General features: G+C 42.7%; 1 pseudogene; it reads left to right on the plus strand.

The window, feature by feature from the left end:
• The first annotated feature begins 3,202 nt into the window (after positions 1-3,202).
• LOC126250215 (5S ribosomal RNA) lies at positions 3,203-3,319 on the plus strand (annotated as a pseudogene).
• The last annotated feature ends 9,580 nt before the right edge of the window (positions 3,320-12,899 follow it).

The following is a 12,899-nucleotide window of genomic DNA, read 5'->3' on the forward strand; positions in this document are numbered from 1 at the left end:
TGGTGTGGGGAGGCATCTACATCTACACTTACATATTCATTAATACTCTGAAATTCACAGCTATGTGCCTGGAAGAGGGTTCATCGAACCACTTTCGCACTATTTCTCTACCGTTCCATTCTCTAACAGCTCGCGGAAAAAACGTACACTTAAATTTTTTCGTGCGAGCTCTGATTTTTCGTACTGTATTAGAATTATTATTTCCCCTGCATTGGTGGATGTCAAAAAACCGTTTTCGAATTCGGAGGAGAAAGTAAGTGTTTATAATTACATGAGAAGATCGTGCCGCAACGATAAACGCCTTTGTTTCAGTGAGTGTACCCTAATTCGTGTATCACATCCGTGACGCTCTCTCTCCTATTTCGCGATAATACAAAACTGGCTGCCCTTCTCTGAAATTTTTCGATGTATTCCGTCAATCCCATATGGTGGGGATTCCATACTGCACAGCAGCACTCTAGCAAAGGACGGACAAGCGTGTTGTAGGCACTCTCTTTAGTAGACCTGTTGCATCTACTAAGTGTTCCGCCAATAAAACGCAGTCTTTGGTTTGCCATACCTACGTGATCTTTCCAATTGAAATTATTCGTAATTGTAATTCCTAGATATTTAGTTGAATTGACAGCTTTAGATTTGAGTGATTTATCTTGTAACCAAAAATTAACGGATTAGTTTTGGTGCTCATGTTGGTGACCTCACACTTTTCATTACTCGTATTTAGGATCAAACACCATTTTTCACACGGTACATATATCTTGTCTAAATCATTCTGTAATTGGTTTTGATCTTATGATAACTCTACTAGACGGTAAATGACATCATCTGCAAAAAATCTGAGATGGATGCCCATACCGCGTCCTAAATCGTTTATGTAGATCAGGAACAGGAGAGAGCATATTACCGTTCCTTGGGGAACGCAAGATATCACTTCTGTTTTACTCCGTCACTTTCCGTCAGTTACTACGAACTGAGACCTTTCCGACAGGAATCCAGTCGCACAACTGAGGCTACCCCATAGGCATGCAACTTGATTAGAAACCACTTTCGGAGAGCGATATAAAAAGGAAATGTAGAAACATGGAGTCAATTTGAGATCCCCTGTCGATAGCACTCATTATTTCGTGAGGATAAACAGCTAGCTGCGTTTCACAAGAACGATATGTTCTGAATCCGTACTGACTATGTGTCAACAGCTCGTTTTCTTCGAGGTAATTCGTAATATTTGAACACAGGAAGTCACGAATCCAGTCGCACAACTGAGGATACCCCGTAGGCATGCAACTTGATTAGAAGCCACTTTTGAAGAACGATATAAAAAGGAAATGTAGAAATATGGAGTCAATTTGAGATCCCTTGTCGATAGCACTCATTATTTCGTGAGGATAAACAGCTAGCTGCGTTTCACAAGAACGATATTTTCTGAATCCGTACTGACTATGTGTCAACAGCTCGTTTTCTTCGAGGTAATTCGTAATATTTGAGCACAGGAAATCACGAATCCAGTCGCACAACTGAGGATACCCCGTAGGCATGCAACTTGATTAGAAGCCACTTTTGAAGAACGATATAAAAAGGAAATGTAGAAATATGGAGTCAATTTGAGATCCCCTGTCGATAGCACTCATTATTTCGTGAGGATAAACAGCTAGCTGCGTTTCACAAGAACGATATTTTCTGAATCCGTACTGACTATGTGTCAACAGCTCGTTTACTTCGAGGTAATTCGTAATATTTGAGCACAGGAAATCACGAATCCAGTCGCACAACTGAGGATACCCAGTAGGCATGCAACTTGATTAGAAGCCACTTTTGAAGAACGATATAAAAAGGAAATGTAGAAATATGGAGTCAATTTGAGATCCCCTGTCGATAGCACTCATTATTTCGTGAGGATAAACAGCTAGCTGCGTTTCACAAGAACGATATTTTCTGAATCCGTACTGACTATGTGTCAACAGCTCGTTTTCTTCGAGGTAATTCGTAATATTTGAACACAGGAAATCACGAATCCAGTCGCACAACTGAGGATACCCCGTAGGTATGCAACTTGATTAGAAGCCACTTTTGAAGAACGATATAAAAAGGAAATGTAGAAATATGGAGTCAATTTGAGATCCCCTGTCGATAGCACTCATTATTTCGTGAGGATAAACAGCTAGCTGCGTTTCACAAGAACGATATTTTCTGAATCCGTACTGACTATGTGTCAACAGCTCGTTTACTTCGAGGTAATTCGTAATATTTGAGCACAGGAAATCACGAATCCAGTCGCACAACTGAGGATACCCAGTAGGCATGCAACTTGATTAGAAGCCACTTTTGAAGAACGATATAAAAAGGAAATGTAGAAATATGGAGTCAATTTGAGATCCCCTGTCGATAGCACTCATTATTTCGTGAGGATAAACAGCTAGCTGCGTTTCACAAGAACGATATTTTCTGAATCCGTACTGACTATGTGTCAACAGCTCGTTTTCTTCGAGGTAATTCGTAATATTTGAACACAGGAAATCACGAATCCAGTCGCACAACTGAGGATACCCCGTAGGCATGCAACTTGATTAGAAGCCACTTTTGAAGAACGATATAAAAAGGAAATGTAGAAATATGGAGTCAATTTGAGATCCCCTGTCAGTAGCACTCATTATTTCGTGAGGATAAACAGCTAGCTGCGTTTCACAAGTACGATATTTTCTGAATCCGTACTGACTATGTGTCAACAGCTCGTTTTCTTCGAGGTAATTCGTAATATTTGAACACAGGAAATCACGAATCCAGTCGCACAACTGAGGATACCCCGTAGGCATGCAACTTGATTAGAGGCCACTTTTGAAGAACGATATAAAAAGGAAATGTAGAAATATGGAGTCAATTTGAGTTCCCCTGTCAGTAGCACTCATTATTTCGTGAGGATAAACAGCTAGCTGCGTTTCACAAGAACGATATTTTCTGAATCCGTACTGACTGTGTGTTAACAGCTCGTTTTCTTCGAGGTAATTCGTAATATTTGAGCACAGTATATGTTCCAAATTCTTAATTCAAATCGATGTCAGTGATATGCGTGTGTAATTCATCGGATTAATCCTACTTCCTTTCTTGAGTAATGATGTGACCTGTGCAACTTTCCAGTCCTTAGGTACAGGTCTTTTACTGTTCAAGCGATTGTATACGATTTTTAGTATGGAGCTGTTATATCAGCATAGCCAACGGCCTTGCCGTAGTGGTAACACCGGTTCCCGTCAGATCACCGAAGTTAAGCGCTGTCGGGCTGGCTAGCACTTGGATGGGTGACCATCCGGTCTGCCGAGCGCTGTTGGCATGCGGGGTGCACTCAGGCCTTACGCGGCAAACTGAGGAGCTACTTGATTGAGAAGTAGCGGCTCCGTCTCGTAAACTGACATACGGTCGGAGAGCGGTGTACTGACCACATGCCCCTCCATATCCGCATCTAGCGACGCCTGAGGGCTGAGGATGACACGGCGGCCGGTCGGTACCGTTGGGCCGTCCGAGGCCTGTTCGGACAGAGTGATTTATTATATAAGCATAGTTTGAAAGGAATCTAATTGGTATACAATCTGGACTGGAGGAATTGCCTTTAGTAGGTGATTTAAGCTGCCTTGCTACACCGAGCATATGTACTTTCGAAGTAACCTAGTTGGCAGTGAAAGGGTACAGTACCGCCCAACATTGAAAATAAGCACAACATTCTTCGTCATTCTTGTCAGAACAACATATTTTTTGTAATAATAACTCAATTTCACTTAATACACCGAAGCCGGATACCAGTGTAGGAAAGAATGACAATTTATTTATTTAATTGATCACATGTGCACTCCCACAAAATAAATCCCTACACCCAATTTGGTGAGATCTGTGAAATGAATGAATGTATGGTCGTCTGCTAACCGCAGGTACTGAAGGTGCAATATATGATCATCTTTGAGACAGTCGTTTGGTCACCTTTGGTGGAGCCAAAGAGATGAAATTTACAGGAGCTTTGAGCGACTGAAATGTGGCTGACCAATACGGTAGCAAGGTGCTCCCCCACTTTGGCAGAGGTGCGAGATGACCTGAAGAACGGCCATGTTTTTCAGCACTCGGGCGCTGGATCTTGTGTTGGTAAGACCTGTCTTAGGTGAGCTCCGTAAAGACAAAAGAGTGGAGAGAATGGTATGCATGTGGAATACTTAAGAGTAGTTTGGAATAATAATTTCTCTATTTCAGGAACTTTTGTGGGGAGAATTAAATGTCAGGCATGTAATATTAAGGCGATCGTAGTAATCTTCGGAAGTGACCAACGGTCACGATGAAACCACGTGTAGCAATAAGTTGAAATACTTCCGAGTGCTAAAGTTAAGCTGAATTACTGGCGTGTGTACTATAAGTTGGAAATATTTAAGAAATGGCGTGTGCAGGACTTGAAATTAGAGACGACTACTTCCACGTGGTGAGTACTGTGTGAGTCTCAATCTGTGTATGAGACAAAGGATAAAGAGAAGTACTTGTCCATGGTATCAGTTGAGGACTCGCGTGTGTGATGAATATGTTCTTAATATTACTTTGCGTGTTATGTTTCCGTGTGATGCTTGATTCAAACTATAATACTCTGAGAGTGAAGCAAGGTGAGTCAGCCGTCTATCCAGCAACGCCACTTGCCTTGCATTGCTCAGGAAGATGTGCATATATCCTCCAGAGTTCACAATAGGAAAGAAAAGTTACGAAGTGGGGCAGTGTCGTGTGAAACTGGGATGAATACTAATTGAAGTGGGAGAGCTGAAAGTGAAGTGATTATAACGTTGTGACTATTCCTTGTGCTGTATTCCATGTTGCTAGTATGGTGTATCTCATGTAATTTAAGTATGTGTGGTTTGCATGGGAGAGTAGCAAGATAAGTTCAGAAGCAGTGGGTTGTTCATGTTCCTTTTTGTACCGCTCGGTCTGGAGGAAATTTTCGTGATGATGGGTGTGAGAGTCGAAGTGTGAGATATAGCAAAATATCCACCATCCTACCCAGAAAGTGCACTGTAGCGTTAGATCATTACGAGACCATAAGATAATCACCAATGTAAAGCCATGCCCACTGGGCGGAGTTTCTCATGTGTAATTGTAGTAGAAAATGTAGTGGTGTGTTTAGGTTATAGAATTTATCGGAATAAAAAAGATAGTGAAAAGAAAAAGATTGGTGGCCTTTTCCTTCGAATAGTATGTTGTCATGATATCCAGAATTTATAATGTGTGCGGCATTCGTATTCAGTGCGATGGCCACGTGTTGATCAAAGCCGTTGGGTAAGAAAGAAAATGTGGTACTGCCAGTGCGTAGTGAACAGTCAGAGTTGTGTAAATTACTAATAGTCAGATGTGCGTTATCCGTTTCCGTTGTGTAGTATTCAAACAGGAGAATAATTTGTAACTTAATTGTGAGTACTAGAGCTCATGTTACTTGATAAATAAGAATGAATCCACTCTCTTGGCAGACCACTCATCTTGCAGGCCTGACTGCTTGATGCCACAGTATGAGCAAGGCATGTGGGTGCCCCTCAGCAGCAGTTCTTGATTCGAATTCTGGAAATTTTACTTCATCTTCTTTGGTGAAGGAATTTAGCAACTCTGTGTCAGTGGCACTGACATCGGTAAAATTACCTTCGCTATTGTGCAGTGAAGCTATTGATTATGTCTTGCTGCTGGCGTATTTCATGTACGACCAGAATCTCTTTGGATTTTTCCCCAGATTGTGAGGCAGAATTTCGTTGTGCAGACTATTAAAAGCATCTCGCATTGAACTTCCTGGTATATTTCGAGCTTCTGTACAACATCGTCAATCTTAGTATACCGTTTCATGGGAGTACTGAACGTGGTACACCACCGATAAACGTTATTGTGTCACTGTACTCCCCGCCATTGTGTGTTTTCTTCAGGAGTGCATTCGAGCCTGACTTCATTTTTATGAATGACATTGCGCAACCTCATCGAACAACGCGGGTGGAGGAGCTTCTGGAACGAGAGGGTATTGGGCTAATGAACCGGCCTGTCAGTTCCCCCGACTTAAATCCAAAGGAGCACGTGTGTGTTGCGTTGGGGAGACATAATGTAGTACATCCACATGTACCAACGACCATCCAGCAGTTGTTAACCGCGCTGGTGGAGGACTGGGACGTCGTACCACAAGAACTCATTATATGAGCACGTTGCAGAGCACTCACTGCTGCCCCTGGTGGTCACCGACCCAATTAAGAATCATATCCCGCCTTTTGTAAAGTACAGGGGACCATCATAAATCGCGGTCACTTCAATGTAATTCTTTTCTTCGAATAAAAGTGTCATTTCTGTTCCTGTTATTGCGTGTTTCTTTTAGTTGCCTTCTGTACTATACTGTAGCAGTTCTCTCTACGTATGGTACAAGTTTCATTGACCTATCATACTTGGCAGTGATACATCATGCGAAAGTTACTTTCGTCCATAAGTTTTGCACACCAGTGTATTTTGCATCAGTGTGCTCCCTGCCGCCGTTGGATAAGCAGCTGCAGCAGCAAGTCGTATACTCCTAGCTCACTCATTTGTTACATAGTTTAATTCTTAATTTCTTTGCGTGTTTTTTGGTACTTGCATTGTTCAAATTCATAAATTTCGGGCGTATTATAGTATTTGAGAGTTGTAGCATCGCGTTTTAGTACCTGAATAGTGTAAAATCGCGTAGTCTCCTTCCGCCGCCAAGCAGCGTGTCAGCAGTGCGCAAGTAGCAGCATTACTGCATTTACTAGGCAATCTTGTATTTTAATAACCGTTTAAATTTTGTGTCGATTTGTTTCCGCTCTCTGTAGATTAGTTCAGACGTTCTTTGCACAACAGTTTTTAGCATGGATAGGGACTGCAACTGCTGTGTTCGGATGCAGGTTGAGTTGGCATCCCTTCGCTCCCAGCTTCTGGCAGTGTTGGCTTCGGTCACACAGCTTGAGGCTGTTGCCAATGGGCATCACTGTGGGGGTCCGTATGGGGGTTTGTCGGGGGCGGCCAGCTCGTCCCACGCATCCCCCGATCGGACTACGACTGTGGCTGCCCGGGATACTGCCCACATTGAGGCTGATCCCTCACCTGTGGTAGAGTGAGAGGTCCTCTCGAGGTGTGGCAGGGGGCGAAAGACATTCCAGAGGGCTGAACGGAAGGTCTCTCCAGTTTGTCTGACGAACCGGTTTCAGGCTCTGTCTCCGGCTGATAGTGATGTTCGGCCGGAGATGGCTCCTTGTCCTGTTCCAGAGGTTGCCCCTCAGTCTGCAAGATCCGGGCAGTCGCAGAGGGTGGGCTTACTGGTAGTTGGGAGCTCCAACGTCAGGCGCGTAATGGGGCTCCTTAGGGAAATGGCAGCAAGAGAGGGGAAGAAAACCAATGTGCACTCCGTGTGCATACCGGGGGGAGTCATTCCAGATGTGGAAAGGGTCCTTCCGGATGCCATGAAGGGTACAGGGTGCACCCATCTGCAGGTGGTCGCTCATGTCGGCACCAATGATGTGTGTCGCTATGGATCGGAGGAAATCCTCTCTGGCTTCCAGCGGCTATCTGATTTGGTGAAGACTGCCAGTCTCGCTAGTGGGATGAAAGCAGAACTCACCATCTGCAGCATCGTCGACAGGACTGACTGCGGACCTTTGGTACAGAGCCGAGTGGAGGGTCTGAATCAGAGGCTGAGACGGTTCTGCGACCGTGTGGGCTGCAGATTCCTCGACTTGCGCCATAGGGTGGTAGGGTTTCGGGTTCCGCTGGATAGGTCAGGAGTCCACTACACGCAGCAAGCGGCTACACGGGTAGCAGGGCTTGCGTGGCGTGGACTGGGCGGTTTTTTAGGTTAGATGGCCTCGGGCAAGTACAGAAAGGGCAACAGCCTCAAAGGGTGCGGGGCAAAGTCAGGACATGCGGGGACCAAGCAGCAATCGGTATTGTAATTGTAAAGTGTCGAAGCTGCATTGGTAACGTACCGGAACTTCAAGCGCTGATAGAAAGCACCGAAGCTGAAATCGTTATAGGTACAGAAAGCTGGCTGAAGCCAGAGATAAATTCTGCCGAAATTTTTACAAAGGCACAGAAGGTGTTTAGAAAGGATGGATTGCATGCAACCGGTGGTGGCGTGTTTGTCGCTGTTAGTAGTAGTTTATCCTGTAGTGTAGTAGAAGTGGATAGTTCCTGTGAAATATTATGGGTGGAGGTTACACTCAACAACCGAGCTAGGTTAATAATTGGCTCCTTTTACCGACCTCCCGACTCAGCAGCATTAGTTGCAGAACAACTGAGAGAAAATTTGGAATACATTGTACATAAATTTTCTCAGCATATTATAGTCTTAGGTGGAGATTTCAATTTACCAGATATAGACTGGGACACTCAGATGTTTAGGACGGGTGGTAGGGACAGAGCATCGAGTGACATTATACTGAGTGCACTATCCGAAAATTACCTCGAGGAGATAACATCTTGGACCTACTGATAACAAACAGACCCGAACTTTTCGACTCTGTAAGTGCAGAACAGGGAATCAGTGATCATAAGGCCGTTGCAGAATCCCTGAATATTGAAGTTAATAGGAATATAAAAAAAGGGAGGAAGGTTTACCAGTTTAGCAAGAGTAATAGAAGGCAGATTTCAGACTACCTAACAGATCAAAAGGAAAATTTCTGTTCCGACACTGACAATGTTGAGTGTTTATGGAAAACGTTTAAGGCAATTGTAAAATGCTTTTAGACAGGTACGTGCCGAGTAAAACTGTGAGGGACGGGAAAAACCCACCGTGCTTCAACATCAAAGTTAGGAAGCTACTGCGAAAGCAAAGAGAGCTTCACTCCAAGTTTAAACGCAGCCAAAACCTCTCAGACAAACAGAAGCTAAACGATGTCAAAGTTAGCGTAAGGAGGGCTATGCGTGAAGCGTTCAACGAATTTGAAAGTATAATTCTATGTACCGACTGAACAGAAAATCCTAGGAAGTTCTGGTCTTACGTTAAATCAGTAAGTGGCTCGAAACAGCATATCCAGACACTCCGGGATGATGATGGCATTGAAACAGAGGATGACACGCGTAAAGCTGAAATACTAAACACCTTTTTCCAAAGCTGTTTCACGGAGGAAGACCGCACTGCAGTTCCTTCTCTAAATCACCGCACAAACGAAAAAATGGCTGACATCGAAATAAGGAATAGAAAATCAACTGAAATCACTCAACAAAGGAAAGTCCACTGGACCTGACGGGATACCAATTCGATTCTACACAGAGTACGCGAAAGAACTTGCCGCCATTCTAACAGCCATGTACCGCAAGTCTCTAGAGGAACGGAAGGTTCCAAATGATTGGAAAAGAGCACAGGTAGTCCCAGTTTTCAAGAAGGGTCGTCGAGCAGATGCGCAAAACTATAGACCTATATCTCTGACATCGATCTGTTGTAGAATTTTAGAACATGTTTTTTGCTGGTGTATCATGTCATTTCTGTAAACCCAGAATCTACTCTGTAGGAATCAACATGGATTCCGGAAACAGCGATTTTGTGGGACCCAACTCGCTTTATTTGTTCATGAGACCCAGAAAATATTAGATACAGGCTCCCATGTAGATGCCATTATCCTTGACTTCCGGAAGGCATTCGATACAGTCGGCACTGTCGCCTGATACACAAAGTAAGAGCCTACGGAATATCAGACCAGCTGTGTGGCTGGATTGAAGAGTTTTAAGCAAACAGAACACAGCATGTTGTTCTTAATGGAGAGACGTCTACAGACGTTAAAGTAACCTCTGGCGTGCCACAGGGGAGTGTTATGGGACCATTGCTTTTCACAATATATATAAATGACCTAGTAGATAGTGTGGGAAGTTCCATGCGGCTTATCGCGGATGATGCTGTAGTATACAGAGAAGTTGCAGCATTAGAAAATTGTAGCGAAATGAAGTAAGTTCTGCAGCGGATAGGCACTTGGTGCAGGGAGTGGCAACTGACCCTTAACATAGACAAATGTAATGTATTGCGAATACATAGAAAGAAGGATCCTTTATTATATGATTATATGATAGCGGAAAAAACACTGGTAGCAGTTACTTCTGTAAAATATCTGGGAGTATGCGTGCGGAACGATTTGAAGTGGAATGATGATATAAAATTAATTGTTGGTAAGGCGGGTACCAGGTTGAGATTCATTGGGAGAGTGCTTAGAAAATTTAGTCCATCAACAAAGGAGGTGGCTTACAAAACACTCGTTCGACCTAAACTTGAGTATTGCTCAACAGTGTGGGATCCGTACCAGATCGGATTGCCGGAGGAGATAGAGAAGATCCAAAGAAGAGCGGCACGTTTCGTCACAGGGTTATTTGGTAACCGTGATAGCGTTACGGAGATGGTTAGTAAACTCAAGTGACGGACTCTGCAAGAGAGGCGCTCTGCATCGCGGTGTAGCTTGCTCGCCAGGTTTCGAGAGGGTGCGTTTCTGGATGAGGTATCGAATATATTGCTTCCCCCTACTTATACCTCCCGAGGAGATCACGAATGTAAAATTAGAGAGATTAGAGCGCGCACGGAGGCTTTCAGACAGTCGTTCTTGAAAGGTGGCTACACTGAGCCACAGCGCCAGAGATCGCGCTAGAGAGTATTGTTCCGCCGCCTCCACTGGCAGTGATTATTGAGATGTCGTAGTGGGCAGTGCTTGGGGAGAGCTCGTGGTAGTCAGTGCTTGTTAAGAACTCGTAGCAGAGAGTGTTTGTTGAGATGTGCTAGTAGAGAGTGCTTGCTGAGATGTGATACTGAAAAGTTCTTGTTGAGATGTGGTAATAGCGAGTCGGTGTGGAGATATATTGTAATGATTAGAGTGATTTTGGTCAATATATGAAGGTAACGAAACTTGATTTATTTTTCATTATTTAATGTCGTAAATAAAGCTTCGTTACAGGTTCAGTCAACAAAGCATCTGGCTTGTGTTCTGGGATTAGAGTGTAATTCTGGTTTTCTTGAGTAATTATGGTATTTTTATTTCCTTTAATTAATTCAGTATAAATGATATTTAAAATTTCTTGTGTTGTTGAAGAAGAACCGTGCCAGATGCGTACGTTGAGTCATACTTCCACACACAGAACAGTTATACTTGTGCTTTGGTTTCGTAGGTTTTATAGTTGCTGGGGACTTAATTAATTAATTGTGTTAATGAAAATTTCCATTTCATTCTTTGTTATTGTTCTATGCAGTGAGATAGCGTAATAATACTAGTCAGGGCCAACCGTTTACGAGACTTCGTAATCGGACAGACAGCTACTAAAGCAAAAAATTAAAAGTATTTGCATTCATATATACTAATTAAGCCCCCATGCACGTGGCGACCGCTGCTTCGGATCGTCCCTTGGAATTCTTCTGATTGTGTAGACAGTAGTATTGTTGTAGTAATTTGTAGTTTAGTAGTTGTAGTCTATATTGCATGTGTAGATTTGGTAATTGTCATTCTTCTAATGGTATTTATTTTGCAAAATTTCATTTCTGTTGTCTTGTCTACGGGTTTGACAATTAGTGCAATTATTTCAATTGTTCGATTAATCGTGTTTGAGGGAAACATTTCGTGTGAATGGTATTGTTGGAGATAAAGTGTCATTGTGTGTAATTTTCATATAGTGACGAGTTTTGTATGTTTTGTAAATGATTACGCGGTCAATGAAAAAGGCAAAAATGATGGATAGTCAGAATGACGAAATTGTTGACATGGCGAACTCGCCAACACAGGACAACAGTATGATGGATAATGAAGTTGAAAACAATGTAAGAAGTCGAGAAAATAGTCTGGAACCATTTCAAAATTTTTCTCAATCAGAAAATTTTCAGAATTCGAGATTAACGACAGAAGATTCTGGAATAGTATCGAACACAGATAGCTTTACAGCTATGACGAAGGAAACTGGTTTTGCGGGAAATGTTAGGGGCGAAAAGAATTCTGAAACAGTTAACATGGAGCAGTTGATGAGTGCAATATTAAATTTGGGATCTCGGTTAGACTCACAAATGGAAACACGGTTAGACTCACTGGGATCACAGTTACGATCTGAATTAAAAACAGATAGGGGAACAATGGAAACACGGTTAGACTCACTGGGATCACAGTTAGGATCGGAATTGAAAACAATGGAAACACGGTTAGATTCGCGAATAGGGACATGTTTCAGAAACATGAAGGATGAATTAAAGAAAGAGATTAGAGAGGAAGTACAACCGATTTTGAATTCTCACAATAATAGATTAGTTGCAGTAGAGATTAGACAAAGGGAACAGGATAGAGAACAGGAAGAAAGAGATCGCGTGATAGTACAAAAATTTTCAGAGTTAAATTTACAACGTGCACACGATAAGGAAGAAATATTTGAGAGAATCGAGGAATCCGTACCAAAGGACAGATTAAATAACCTAACACTACAATATGAACAGTTAACTACCAAATGTGTCAACACTGAAACCCGAGTCGCGACACTTACGGAAGACGTAGGTAAACAGAAAGAAAAAATAGGTGACTTATCGGAAAGAGTTGAGGAGATTTCAGATAAATTGACAAGTCTTAGTTTACATGGGGACAGAGATTCGGATGATACAGCTCCATTACCATTTGCAGAAACCGAAGAGTACCAGAACATAAATAAGCATGTTGAAAATCAGGGAAAATTTAATGAACGCGTTAAAAGGGAAGTTGAGGCATTACGAAAGCAAGTCAAACAAATTGAAGGCGAAATCGCAGGAAAAGACAGCAGAAGAAATTTAGAATCACAGATAGCAGAGGGCTTTGAAGAAAGTAATTTGTTTCATTTACGGAATGCAACAAGAGAGCGCCAGGCGCGCGAACTTGACAATAATCGACATTCATACTGGGACAGACGCGGTAGGTCTTTGTTGCCACGAGGCGAAA

This window comes from Schistocerca nitens, chromosome 3 (assembly GCF_023898315.1).
Source record: "Schistocerca nitens isolate TAMUIC-IGC-003100 chromosome 3, iqSchNite1.1, whole genome shotgun sequence".
Taxonomy (NCBI): domain Eukaryota; kingdom Metazoa; phylum Arthropoda; class Insecta; order Orthoptera; family Acrididae; genus Schistocerca; species Schistocerca nitens.